This window comes from Panulirus ornatus, chromosome 49 (genome assembly GCF_036320965.1).
Source record: "Panulirus ornatus isolate Po-2019 chromosome 49, ASM3632096v1, whole genome shotgun sequence".
Lineage (NCBI taxonomy): Eukaryota > Metazoa > Arthropoda > Malacostraca > Decapoda > Palinuridae > Panulirus > Panulirus ornatus.
The window spans coordinates 5,631,622-5,644,405 of record NC_092272.1 but is presented as its reverse complement, the minus strand read 5'-3'; the positions used below and the strand labels follow the sequence as shown (position 1 = coordinate 5,644,405).

The window sequence follows — 12,784 nt, the reverse complement described above, 5'->3', positions numbered from 1 at the left end:
GGTATGTGGGCGTGTATGAAGGTATAACAAACATACATGCGTGTGTGTTCGTATGTCTCCGTACCAAACTATACTTTCTACAATGATTTGTGTGTAAGCACGAACTATCAAAGTACCACCTCACGTATCAGAAGCACTTATCCTTCACTATAGCGTTCTAAATACAAAGCGAATCACATTTACATTCACATATGCTCTAGTGTAGCCTCTAGGAGCCTAATGTAAACAAGAGCACAACCCCTAATTCCGTTTTCCACCTGTTTCGCAACGTGTGTTCTGCGTTCGTTTTCTTCCCTTTAAGGGAAGGAGAGCTGTTGTGGGCAGCGGCGTTACCCCCCGTCACCCACTCCCGGGCTCACGGTGACAGTGTGAGTGGCTGGAGCTCACGTGTGTCTCTAGGTGACAGTGTAAGAAAAGGACAGTTTACAAGTCCAGGTCAGGAGAGGTCTACTGCTGGCTAGCGAGTCCAGACAGACAGCCAGCCAGCCAGCCACCCAGCCAGCCAGCCAGCCACCCAGCCAGCCAGACAGCCAGCTACCCAGCCAGACAACCAGACAGACAGCCGGGCTCAGCGGACAACCTACCTGGGTTAGTAACTTGGTTTTCTACGTCTTGTTGGCCTGGCTTGGCCTTCTGTCTTGATTTGCTCTGGCCTAACCGTAGCAAAATACGGGACAGCCGTCCATAACATATGTTCCTGAGAGAATTTTATATCGTGAATTGGTGACCTTTAGCTGGGAGGCAGGGAGGTGTGTAACTAACATATATTTGATTTTTATGATAAAGAGGAACGACTGTTAATCTAGCTATAATATATGGAAATATATCTTTTACAGTAGGAAGATACCTGGGTGTGTGTGTGTGTGTGTGGGTGTGTAACTCGAGAAGGATTCTACGTTTCGTTCCATAACTAACAAAACACAGACATGTTTCTCTGGAATCCATCTCGTTGTTTCTGTGTTCGGGCGAACGCCCCTAAAGCCCCCGAAGCCCTTCTTGTCCCAAAGGGCTCTTTTCCCTCCTTGAGAGACACTCCCCCAGGCTACAGAGGCTTTGCAAGGCTCCAAGTGAAGCTTCGAGGCTTCACATGTCTTCGCGGATCTCTGTAAGGAGGGTTCAAAAGGTTTCAGGTGTGTGTGTGTGTGTGTGTGTGTGTGTGTATACCCAGATGAAAAGGTTACACAGTTTTTGTGGACTATATTCCAAGTTTTCTTTTGTATTCTACATCTGCAGAATTAAAGGAATTAGAAATTCTTTGCTTAATTAAGCTCTGCTTAATTAAGCGAGTGTGCTGGATAATTGGTTGATTCTGCTTCAGGCAAGTGTGTTTGTCTGTCTGTTTGTGTCTCTTTCTGCCAGTAGACTAGTCTGTTTGTGCGTTTTTCTTTTGTGTTAGTGTTTTTGTATGAAAATGTCCTTATTTTTTGTATGAAAGTGTCTGTCTGTATATATCAGCATATAATTACTTGTGCGTATGTGTGCGTTTTGTGTGTGTGTGTGTGTGTGTGTGTGTGTGTGTGTGTGTGTGTGTGAGAGAGAGACAGACAGAGAAAGAGAGAGAATTACTGTCTTTGTGTTACGGGAAGAGAGTTTTACTCTCGTGTTGCCACTTCTCTTAACCTTGTATATATGTTACATTTTTTTACCTTAATTAGTATACAGTAAACAGCCTTATCCAGGCACCCATTCATCGACCAGCCCCCCTACTATATAACCTCCACCACTACACTCCTTCGTTTACCCCCTACACCACCCTCACCTATACACAATCCCCATCGTTAATGGCACTTCTTATCAACCCTATCCCATCCTTTCTATACAATTTCCAGTATAACCTTTACATATCCACGTCCTTGTCTCCCTTCCACATCAACACCTACACATCCATCTCCTCCTTCCCTCATCCACAACCCGCCACAACCGCTCCACTAATCATATTCCACACAAGTTCAACGAAGGTCGAGTTTCTTCCTAGCCCTCCACCAAAAGGCGTTTTTCACTGTTGTTCTGTCTTCACTGCTGTATTGTTATCACTGATTACTTTTTCACCTGTTCCTCGGGTTGTCACCGTTGTCTTGCGCTCACTGCTGGTCTATTTCCACTACTGTTCTTCACTTTTCACTTGAATTCAGCTTTCGTGTACAGGCAGCAGTTCAACAAGATACATATGTAACAATATGTGAAGCCACTCATTTGCATACACCTTAGGTTATACAAAGGAAAGATGAATTGATAACAAACGTGTTCAAATGGAATACAGACGAATTAAAGGTATTACAAACAAAGTACAAGACAATATTGAGTAATACAGCTGAGTACAGTAGAACACGAAGGTTACAGACTCTATGTTTAGCACAGCGAATTAGATGCAATGTTGCAAATGATGTTTGATTGCAAATCAGAGATTACGTTTGATCATCTCTGTTGATTAATGATGACATTCGGACGATCCGATGTGTATTTCACGTGTTGGTGAAAGGTCTATTCGAGAATGTATAACTCTATACATGTACGTACGTCGCCATAATGTATAGTGAATGGATATGTATGGTGGAGGGTTTATGTTCTGTTCGACCTTTTAACTTCATCTTCACCATTAAGGTCATGGCTGCCATGATCTCCAACACCATTATCACTATCAGCACACTGTCACTATCAGTATCACCATCAACACACCAGTACCTTTAGTATATATGTATAGACTACACATGTCGGCCCACAGTCAACCCAGGCTGTTCATTCACCCCTGGAACCTGGTCGATAGAATGGTATCCTGACTTAGTCTCTCTCTCTCTCTCTCTCTACGGTCAGAAACATCCTCTCTCTCTGAATCCGGTTCGCATAAAAAAGAAAGACTTGACCATCCTTTTAAAGTTCCTAATCATTTCAGACCTGACCTCTGATAATTAATGACCCATATTTTATGCAAGAGATTCCCGCTCCTTTTTCCACTGTTATACAAAGTTTTCACTCGAAAAGTTCAGGGAAAACCTGATGTTTAATTTGACTCGACACAAACTTGTATGGATTTTTCATTTATCTTTTTATCCATGCCATTAACTGGGACATAGACCATAGAGAGCGTGCCTTACTTAATGCTCTGGTGATGGTTTCTGTGATGATGGAGATAGATTTAAATGGAAGGAATGGGGCATGGATCAGTAAAGGTGGAACTCGCACACACACACACACACACACACACAACCATAAACCAGATGGTGGCAGGAGGGACACAAGGGTGGGTACGACTCTCTAAACTGTTATTGTATAGGAAGGGAGGAGAAGACATGCACAGCTCTACTGTACCTGTAAAGAAGGAGTCATCATAACGGTCCATCCTCGTGTGACTGGTGTCCACACACAAAGTATGGGAAGCGGTAGTCAGCCAAGTGTAGCGGGTCCAGGCAGACGTGACGGTAGAGACTGAAGTGATAACTGTAGAACAGAGAAATACCATCAACACAGACGGGAGGGGCTGATAGTGACAGACCATCAGTTGGAGGAAGACCCATATCTTATATACCACCAACACTCCACACTGGGGAAGATGAGTCTCCTTCAGATTCGCAATACCTTCTTAGAAGGCAAACACCAGCGGGATCTGTACCATCTGGTCTTCCAGTCACGTACAATCTCTGTTCCAATCACAAAGAGTTATTTACTTTGATCATTCATAGTCATCTGTCTTGGCCAACTACAATCATTCACTCACTTCAGTCACCCCCAACATTCATTCACCTCAATCACCCACAACCAACAACACCTCCAATCACCAATAATCATTTACTTCAATCCCCTCCAATCATCTGTCCGTCAACCACCTACTGTCATCTGTTTCCGTAATGCCTCGGTAAACTTTCCCCATCGCCAGATATTTCTCAGCGATGAGAAAGATTTCTCACCGCCGCCGGGGACCCAACTCTGACCCAACTTCCCTGGGCCGAAGTGTTGACCTGAGATGCCACTGACATCCGGCAACCTGACCAACTATTGGCAAACCTAAGTTCTTAAAAGAAACCACACAATGGCGGCTGGCAGGAAGCTGGGGAAGAAAAAAATAAACTCGCTAGTCAGAGGTTTCTAAAAAAAGGGTACCTGTTTGGGGGAGGTTTTTAAGTGAGACAGAGACCCCGTTGGTTGATGGTTTCTAAGTCCGTTGGTATATGGTTTCTAAAGAATCCCTTATTGGGAAGTTTTATAAATAAGCTTCGGTACTGAGGTTTTGAAAGAAACCTGTGACTAAGAGGTTTTCGAATAGAGAGAGAGAGAGAGAGAGAGAGAGAGAGAGAGAGAGAGAGAGAGAGAGAGAGAGAGCACTACTTTGCAAGCGAATATTTACTTTTGGCAAGGCTTTTTCTTCGCCACTAGACGGGAAAGGGGATACAGTTTCGTCTTGGAAACTTCTCACTCCTAAGGAGTGCTTCATTACCCTGCTCCTGATCGGTACGCAATCTCGTAAATGGAGGAACTGTAGTTGTAAAGTAATATATATATATATATATATATATATATATATATATATATATATATATATATATATATATATATATATATATATATATATTGTGGAAGATGTTGGGTCACAATGCCACTATTGACCCATAAGGTTATGACCTTTGGCTCGGCTCTTCTCCAGGCAGGTTCTCATTTGCATAACAGAATGAGTTGCCAAGTCTCGCAAAAGTACTTTTTTCCCGAAATTCCTTCACATCAATTTATGTACTGTTGTAACACAATTATATCTTACCTTGACTGTGCCTGAATGAATATATTCTCAGAAATGAATAGTAGTTTTGCTGAAACGTGATGATGTATTTCAATATAGAATAGGATAAAATCCATGACGAGAACAAAAGACTTCACCTAACCTTCCATTGTTCGAGAGTTGTCACTAGTTCTTTTAACAGTTTTCGTCAGTATTACAATGATATTCTGTTCATATCTGCTGATATGATACATTCACGCAACTGTAATACCTTTGATGAAATGACGTACGTATTGCAGTAGAAAGTGGAATACAATCATAAAGAAAACGATCGACTTTCGCTTTCTTTCGTTGTTTAAAAGTTGTTAAAGTAAACGCTTTTTGAATGACTTTCAGTTAAAAAAAACTGTTGTATTTCAATAATGTTTTATACTAATTGACTTGAATAAATACTTGAATGGAAATATACAATATTTTTGCTGGCAATGCCCGCGTTTCAGTGTAAAGTGCCGGAATAATAAATGGCAAACAATTTGCCTTCAGCGCTCGGTGATTCAGGCTCAGCGAACCTCAGTTTATAGGACGTAGAATGCTTTTTAGTGAAGATTTTCTGAAATGAGTTTTATAAGCCATAAAATATGGTGCTTTATTACCCTAATTTATTGTTCCATTACTCTCAAAAACTTGGGTCGACCTATACACGAGGCATATCATAATCTAATGGTTTCTTGGCCAAAAATCAAGGGTCGACCTATACACGAGGTAGACATATAGACGAGTATTTACGGTATATTCTGTATTCATAGTATCATATACCCTGTTCACTCAGATCTGATAGGTGGTTGGACACAAAGCTTAGCTGGTATCGTCATATTTCGGGAAATATGAAGCAAAACGGTAAGAGTATAAACAGAATTTAAACGTACAGTGATATCAAAAGCTGCTTAGGAAGGGCCGATGCAAAGACAAAGCCTCCATGACCAGGGCTTTGCAGTATCAGCTAGACCTTACGTGTTTTACGTATCGTTTTCAGTTAAAGTACATCGTCGATTAAAAGCAAAAAAAAAAAAAAAATGATAGTGTAATTCTTTTCCGAAGGATTTATAGATAAAAGTTCGATTACGTTTAATTGAATTGCATTGAAACTTTGTACCAATGCAGATGACATTACCGAGCCGAACCATCTCTTCCGTACTGTCAAAATACGAGCCTCACTAATCTCCCAAATCAGTTTATAATCCGGCCACTGCAGGAAAACTCCCACGTTCACCCCCGACATTAAAGGCACAAGAAGATTTGCGACAGATCTTGCAATCAAATTACGTGGAAATAAAGACACTTTACTCTAGCGTTGTAGAGGTTCTTATAAGCTTTACCACTGCCACAGTCTCTTACAACCTTCCCTAACATTCACGAAGGATCAGAAATAACGTGGGACCTGTCTGATTAAGGGGAGACATGTACTGTTTGTGGGAAATGTACGTTGGTCAAATGAATGTTACTGTGGGAAAGATTGAGTGACCATGGGATAGTGTGGCTGGCTGTGGGAAAGTGTGGGTGACCGTTGGAAAAGATTGGGTGACTGTGGGATAGTGTGGCTGGCTGTGGGAAAGTGTGGATGACCGTGGTAATGTGTGGGTGACAGTGGGGAAACTGGTGGTCTAGTGGCCTTTGCTACAGACGATTGGCTATAAACTGGTCTGAGAACCGAGTTGTAGTGAGTGGAACTACCCTTGAGCACGACGGTATGACGGTATCACACACACACACACACACACACACACACACACACTTTCTGCTGGGGTTCGAGCCAGTAGTTCTTTCCTGGAAATCAACTTGGGGTCGATTCACAAGCATCTCTCACTAATGAGGCATTATTTTCCTTTGTTTTCGTTCAGACGAATCGTTTTGTCATCGTTCACATGAAATCTTTTTATTTCATTGATCTTTGTTGTTCTCGTTCAGACGACATTCATTTGTTTTCGTTTTTTAGGAAATCCTTTGCTTTCGTCCATACGAACGCCATTGCATCCGAACTTGATCATTTCTGTGCTTTCGTCCTCGGAAATGTTTTTGTTTTATGCACTGGTAATTCCTATGTTTTCGGCATCAGAAAACCGCGAATGACACTAACCTCTGGGATGTAATAAGCAGTTGTAAATCGAACTGTTCCAGGTAATATCAGAGACACTAATTCTCTGCTTCCCTTTCATTTACCTGCATTATGATATCGACTTCTCATATATTTCACCAGTGGTAAACAAAGGTTAAATGTAATCTAGGTATTAATTGCCTTGAATGGACTATTGTTACCTGTTTTGTTTCATCTTTTAGTAACTAGCGATATTCAGGTTTTTTATGGCAAGAGAATTATGAAGAAATACGAAAATACTTTGTGTTATTTAAGGAGACTGGGGATTGATTGAACCTTCCAGGTAAAGGATTGGTAGTCTATTGAACATAAGAATGTATAATCTACTGTAAGGAAAAATATATCAGACGAGGAATCACCATAATCTACCAGACAAAGGACTGCCATAATCTACCAGACAGAAGACAGCTATAATCTACCAGACACAAGACTGGCATAATCTACCAAGCAACTGACTGCTAAATGCATCATGTAGACGCCTTAGATCTTAGATGTAAGAGATAAGTATAAGAATAATACAAAACTGGCAGACGATATCATTTCTTTGGTCAGCTTTATGATAAGCTGTGTATGATGCAGAGTCTCATTAAGCTTAGCTAAGCTGGGAGGTGGAAGGAGAGGGATAGACTTTGTTAAGGATGCTAAGGGAACGTATCGCCAGGATTGGACACGTGTTAACCACATTAGAGGAATCTCTACTGGATAATGACCTGTGGTAATGGATTATAAAGGAGTTTCCTTAATAGAAATTCGTCTATACCAATCGTCCATCGCATGGTGGATGGAGATAGCGGTATAGTCATTTGCTATGGGTGGTTATGGTTGAACCCTATCCACAGAAACAACCCCTTCCACCTAGACCTTATCTACAAGCCTAACCCCTCCACCGAAACCTTATCTACAAGCCTAACCCCTCCACCTAAACCTTATCCACAAGCCCAACCCCTCCACCTAAACCTTATCCACAAACCCAACCTCTCTACCTAAACCTTATCCACAAGTCTAACCCCTCCACCTAAACCTTGTCCTAAACCCTATCCACAAGCCTCCCTCCCTCCTGAACCTCATCAGCAGGCCCAACCCCCTGGCCATAACCCCTGACGTCTTGGCCACCAATTTCCACCTCCTGCTCACCATTCATCGTCAGGAGTCTCTCACGTGGATTTTATCGTCGAAGTTGAAGGAGTATTGAGGCGCGAGAAGCCTGCCCCGTGGGGATCCCGCTGGTAATTGCTCCTCCTCGTTGCTCCTCCTCCTCCTCCTCCTCCTCTGCTTCCTCCTTCTCCTTCTCTTGACTGGGAATTGGTGTTGACTGGGGCAACAAATGATGACTGACAGCGACAGAAAAGGAGGTGATCGCTGCATCACTCATCCCTAGTCCTATACATAACAGGAGAAGGGGAAGAGATCTTTGGTCTACAGTATGTACAGACATCATCAACCCTGGACCACGGTAGTCACAGACGTTAACTCCTGAATTACAGAATTGACAGACGTCATCTACCTGGACTACTGTATTCACAGACGTCAACTACCTGGACTACTGTATTTACAGGACTTGTACTCTCCCCACCTGGCTCCCTTCACGTCCTGGTTCTGACCTCATGCAGTTTATGGTCATATTAGGTTTTCACTGCTTTCCTCACACGCACACACACACACACACACACACACACACACACACACACACACACACACACTAACTGAAATATGAGCCGTGAAATTCGTACAATTACCCAAACTTGCCCTCGTAAAACTTTTATAAGTGTACTTTACGTAAAGTATTTTCTTCTCAATAATAACAATAATTTCTCTCCTTCAGTTTATGATAATTTAGACCAGAACTGACGGCCAGGTGAAGTATTCTGTATAATTTAGGCTCAAAATGATAAAATGCCGAAGGGAATCGGTTATTTCCATAAAGTAAAGATATAACTAAACTCAATTTTTTTTTTGAGCAGCTCTATATGTATATTTGCATATTGATACTCAACTTCCTTAACGCTGAATTGAAGGCTTTAGTCTTGTCATAGATGTACGTTAGTGGCTTAATAGATTAATGAAGTCATATGCAAAGTAGATAGGTATGTAGAATCTAGAATGACGATGACCAATCATGTACATAAGTAAAGAATATAGAATATACAGACAAACAGACGTATTCTACTTGATGAGAATAAGGAATAACTGTACGTAGAGGAAAGATGAATGAATCAATAGTGACTCTTAGTAGGGCAAGACAAGGGAATTGAGCAGAAAAACGTAAGAGTAAAACTTTTAAAGAGATAATGGTAGAAAATTCACACCTGCAAGCCATGTATGCTGTGGCTGGTGCCTCGTATCTTCTCACACCTGCAAGCCACGTATGCTGTGGCTGGTACCTCGTATCTTCTCACACCTGCAAGCCACGTATGCTGTGGCTGGTACCTCGTATCTTCTCACACCTGCAAGCCACGTATGCTGTGGCTGGTACCTCGTATCTTCTCACACCTGCAAGCCACGTATGCTGTGGCTGGTGCCTCGTATCTTCTCACACCTACAAGCCACGTATGCTGTGGCTGGTGCTTCGTATCTTCTCACACCTGCAAGCCACGTATGCTGTGGCTGGTGCTTCGTATCTTCTGAGAATATCGGATATGATTCAGGTGCGGAGGAAAACACAAGACATGTAATAACACAAGAACAAAGTTATACCAATGAGGAATGCACACGACAGCCCGAGACTTTCTATCAAATAATAAGCATCGTAAAGAAGTTCGAGGAAGGGAAAGTTAAGTCAGAGAAGTTCAGGGTCCAAACTACCGGAAGTTTGCTGGGAATAAAAGAATTCAACACTTTTGGGTATTTGAGAGAAGGACGCGAGACTTGTTCTAGTGTTATTGAAGAACAAGATGACAGGTGAGGGGTCAAGTGGCGAAGAAGGTGACGAGCAAGCGACTAGCGAAACTCTACCAGCTTTTTACCTTTGAATGATAGATCATGTATGTCAGGACTTTTCAACACCTTGCCTCTCTCTCTCTCTATCAAGACATTTACCAGTTTCTTTTTGTTTTAGATATTTGAAAATCCTTTAGACACAAGAGAAACTGAAGAGCAAACAGAAGAGTAATCATATATGAAGTAATCATCATCCAAATAAGTATGAGTATTTTCGTACCTGAACATTAAGACGTCATTGAAATTCCTTAAAATCGTTGTGTTTAAGATGGTCGCTGGAATATGTTCGTTCCCCATTACATGTGTACGCTACGTATATTTGCATCTTCTCTACCTTAAAGGAAATAGTTGCACACATCAATCATTGGTGTTTCTTGGTATTTGCAAATGTGACAGACACGTCTTTCATCGTGGAATCCTATCTTCTCCCTCGGAGCTGGCTATCAAAGCCCTTCCTTTTGAATGTCTCACTATCACCTTCTCGCTGAGCATCCTAGTTCAGTAACACATTTCACTTCTAATTCAGGTGTATTCTAAAGAGGCAGGGAGGGTATCATCATCTTCAGCGATGTATTTTGTGCGTGTCTCCCTGCTGGTTCAGAGGGGGGCTTGGACGTCGCCTCTGACGCGTCTTTTCAGAGGAGATTGAATATCATTCGCTAGAGGTGTTGCCAAGGTTTACTGTGCTCCAGGTTGTGTTTGTGACCAGCCGGGACGTGGCAATGAACCGTCCCAGCGCTCGCTATAACGGGGGCATATGTGATATTACCGCCGGAGGATTACCTTGTAAGAGAGAAAAAGAGAGAGAGAGAGAGAGAGAGAGAGAGAGAGAGAGAGAGAGAGAGAGAGAGAGAGAGAGAGAGAGAATAAATATATACATTGAATGAAAGCTTTTTTTAAAAAAAAAAGAGCAATTGTTGATCTTCCCATGTCAAGCACTTTTCATTCAGTGAGATAATATTTGCACGGTAGCGAGAGGCCTCTCTCCCTCCCACCCACCACCAGAAGCCTCCAGGGCAGCCTGCTCATGTTGCTAAACACTACCACCAGCCTGCTCACGTTGCCAGGCATCACCACCAGCCTGCTCACGTTGCCAGGCATTACCACCAGCCTGCTGACGTTGCCAGCCATGACCAACAGCCTGCTGACGTTGCCAGGCATCACCACCAGCCTGCTGACGTTGCCAGGCATTACCACCAGCCTGCTGACGTTGCCAGCCATGACCAACAGCCTGTTGGAGTTGCCAGACACCAGCCTGCTGGAAATCAGACACCACCACCGCACTGTAGGAGTTGCCAGACCTCACTCCCAGCCTATTAGAGTTGCCAGACACCACGTACAGCCTGTTAGAGTTGCCAGGCATCACCACCAGCCTGTTTGGAGTTGCCGGACACCACCACCAGCCTGTTTGGAGTTGCCGGACACCTCCACCAGCCTTCTCAAAGTTTCCAGACAGGACCATCAACCATGGTTGGATTACCAGGATCCACCACCACCACCTCAGCCTCATGATGTACGAGGCAACAGGCTTTCCTCTCCTCTCCACCCGCTGAGGGGGAGATGGATGCCACACACCGCCATAAGCCTGCTCCAGTATCTACCACTCAGCAGAAACCAACCTCTCCCCTCCACCCCCTTTACCTCCCTCCCTTCTACAGCCACCTCCACTGACAGACGACCACGTCTCTCAAGAAGGAGCAAAGTCTGCGTCAGCACTTCCTGGTCTCGCTCAGACTCCCCTTTGTGTGAGGCGAGCGCGCGCGCGCGCTAGATGTGGTGAGGGGGGGAGGGGAGGGCGGCCGCGTCCAACCCTTTCACAACTATTTGACAGGTCGGTGGGGCCGACGCCCAGGGAGGCAAGGAAGTTTGCTAGTTCGAGAAGAGAGAGAGGGGGCGTGTGTGTGTGTGTGTGTGTGTGTGTGTGTGTGTGTGTGTGTCTGTAAGTCAGAAACACAACACTCATACATATATGTCTTTTTCTGGAAAAGGTGTGAGAAGTTTTTGGGTTTCAGTCCTGGACAGAGGCAATGAACACAGACCAGATAACAAACCAGATAACTGTTAAATGATGTGAGATAATCGGTTAGATGATAAGACAGTTAAGGTGTCACAAGAGACAGGGAAGGGGTCATCAAATAAGTTATAAGTTTAACTTTCTTTAATACATCAAAACTCTGCAGTGAACTGGGTTGAGTATGCCAAGAGAGACGTGGTGGATTTAAGGAAAGTAGAAAATGTCATAGGATTTGGGATTCAAAAAACATGGGAAAAGAAAAGTGAAGCCAAGTAACCAACCACATAAGAAGTTATGTAAAAAGACACCATACCATAAGACAATTTAAGATCCAGGTAAAAGCAATGTAAGAGCCAGTGTCATCACTACATAACAAAGCAAGCACTAGTCTAGAAACCAAGCCATGTTGGAGCAAGATAAGCTACAAGCTATGCAACACAGCTCACCATAGCTTGGTAAACAAAGCCAGGTCACAAGGTGATCAAAGCTAACCATCAGTTTAGGTAAACTAGCACAGAACAAACAGATCCAAACAAGCCAGAGTGGTCTCGAAGCCTGGGCTATAACATAGCCTATGAGAACCAGCCAGGGATGGGCTTTCCACGCCCCGTGTAGTCATCTCTTCTTCTGGTTCATCTAATAAAGAGACTATTTAACGCTTACTTGCCTACCACGAGCTACCCCCGGTAGATGGTAATGAAGATGAATGTATATATATAGAGGAAAGGGGAAGAGATTGGTGGCAAAGAGGGGAGGGGGATAAGTGGCAAAGGGGTGAAGGGAGAGGTAGCAAAGGGGAGACTAGAAACGTAAAGGGAATGCGAGAGCTAAGAAAGATGTCAAAGGGATAGATAGTCAATTTATCATAGAAGTTTTAAAGGTTTGCAAATAACTTTAGTCAACGTTTGCTTCAGCCTTATCTAAACCTACGTAACGAAGATTAAAGCATATTGAACGTATATCAAAGCTTACTCAA

General features: G+C 43.2%; 1 long non-coding RNA gene across 1 annotated transcript in view; it reads left to right on the top strand.

The window, feature by feature from the left end:
* The first annotated feature begins 352 nt into the window (after nucleotides 1-352).
* LOC139764364 (uncharacterized) overlaps nucleotides 353-12,784 on the top strand; it is a 116,584-nt gene continuing 104,152 nt past the window's right edge. Inside the window, exon 1 of the long non-coding RNA XR_011716350.1 lies at nucleotides 353-588. This is a non-coding gene — a long non-coding RNA (uncharacterized lncRNA). The remainder of the gene's footprint in view (nucleotides 589-12,784) is intronic.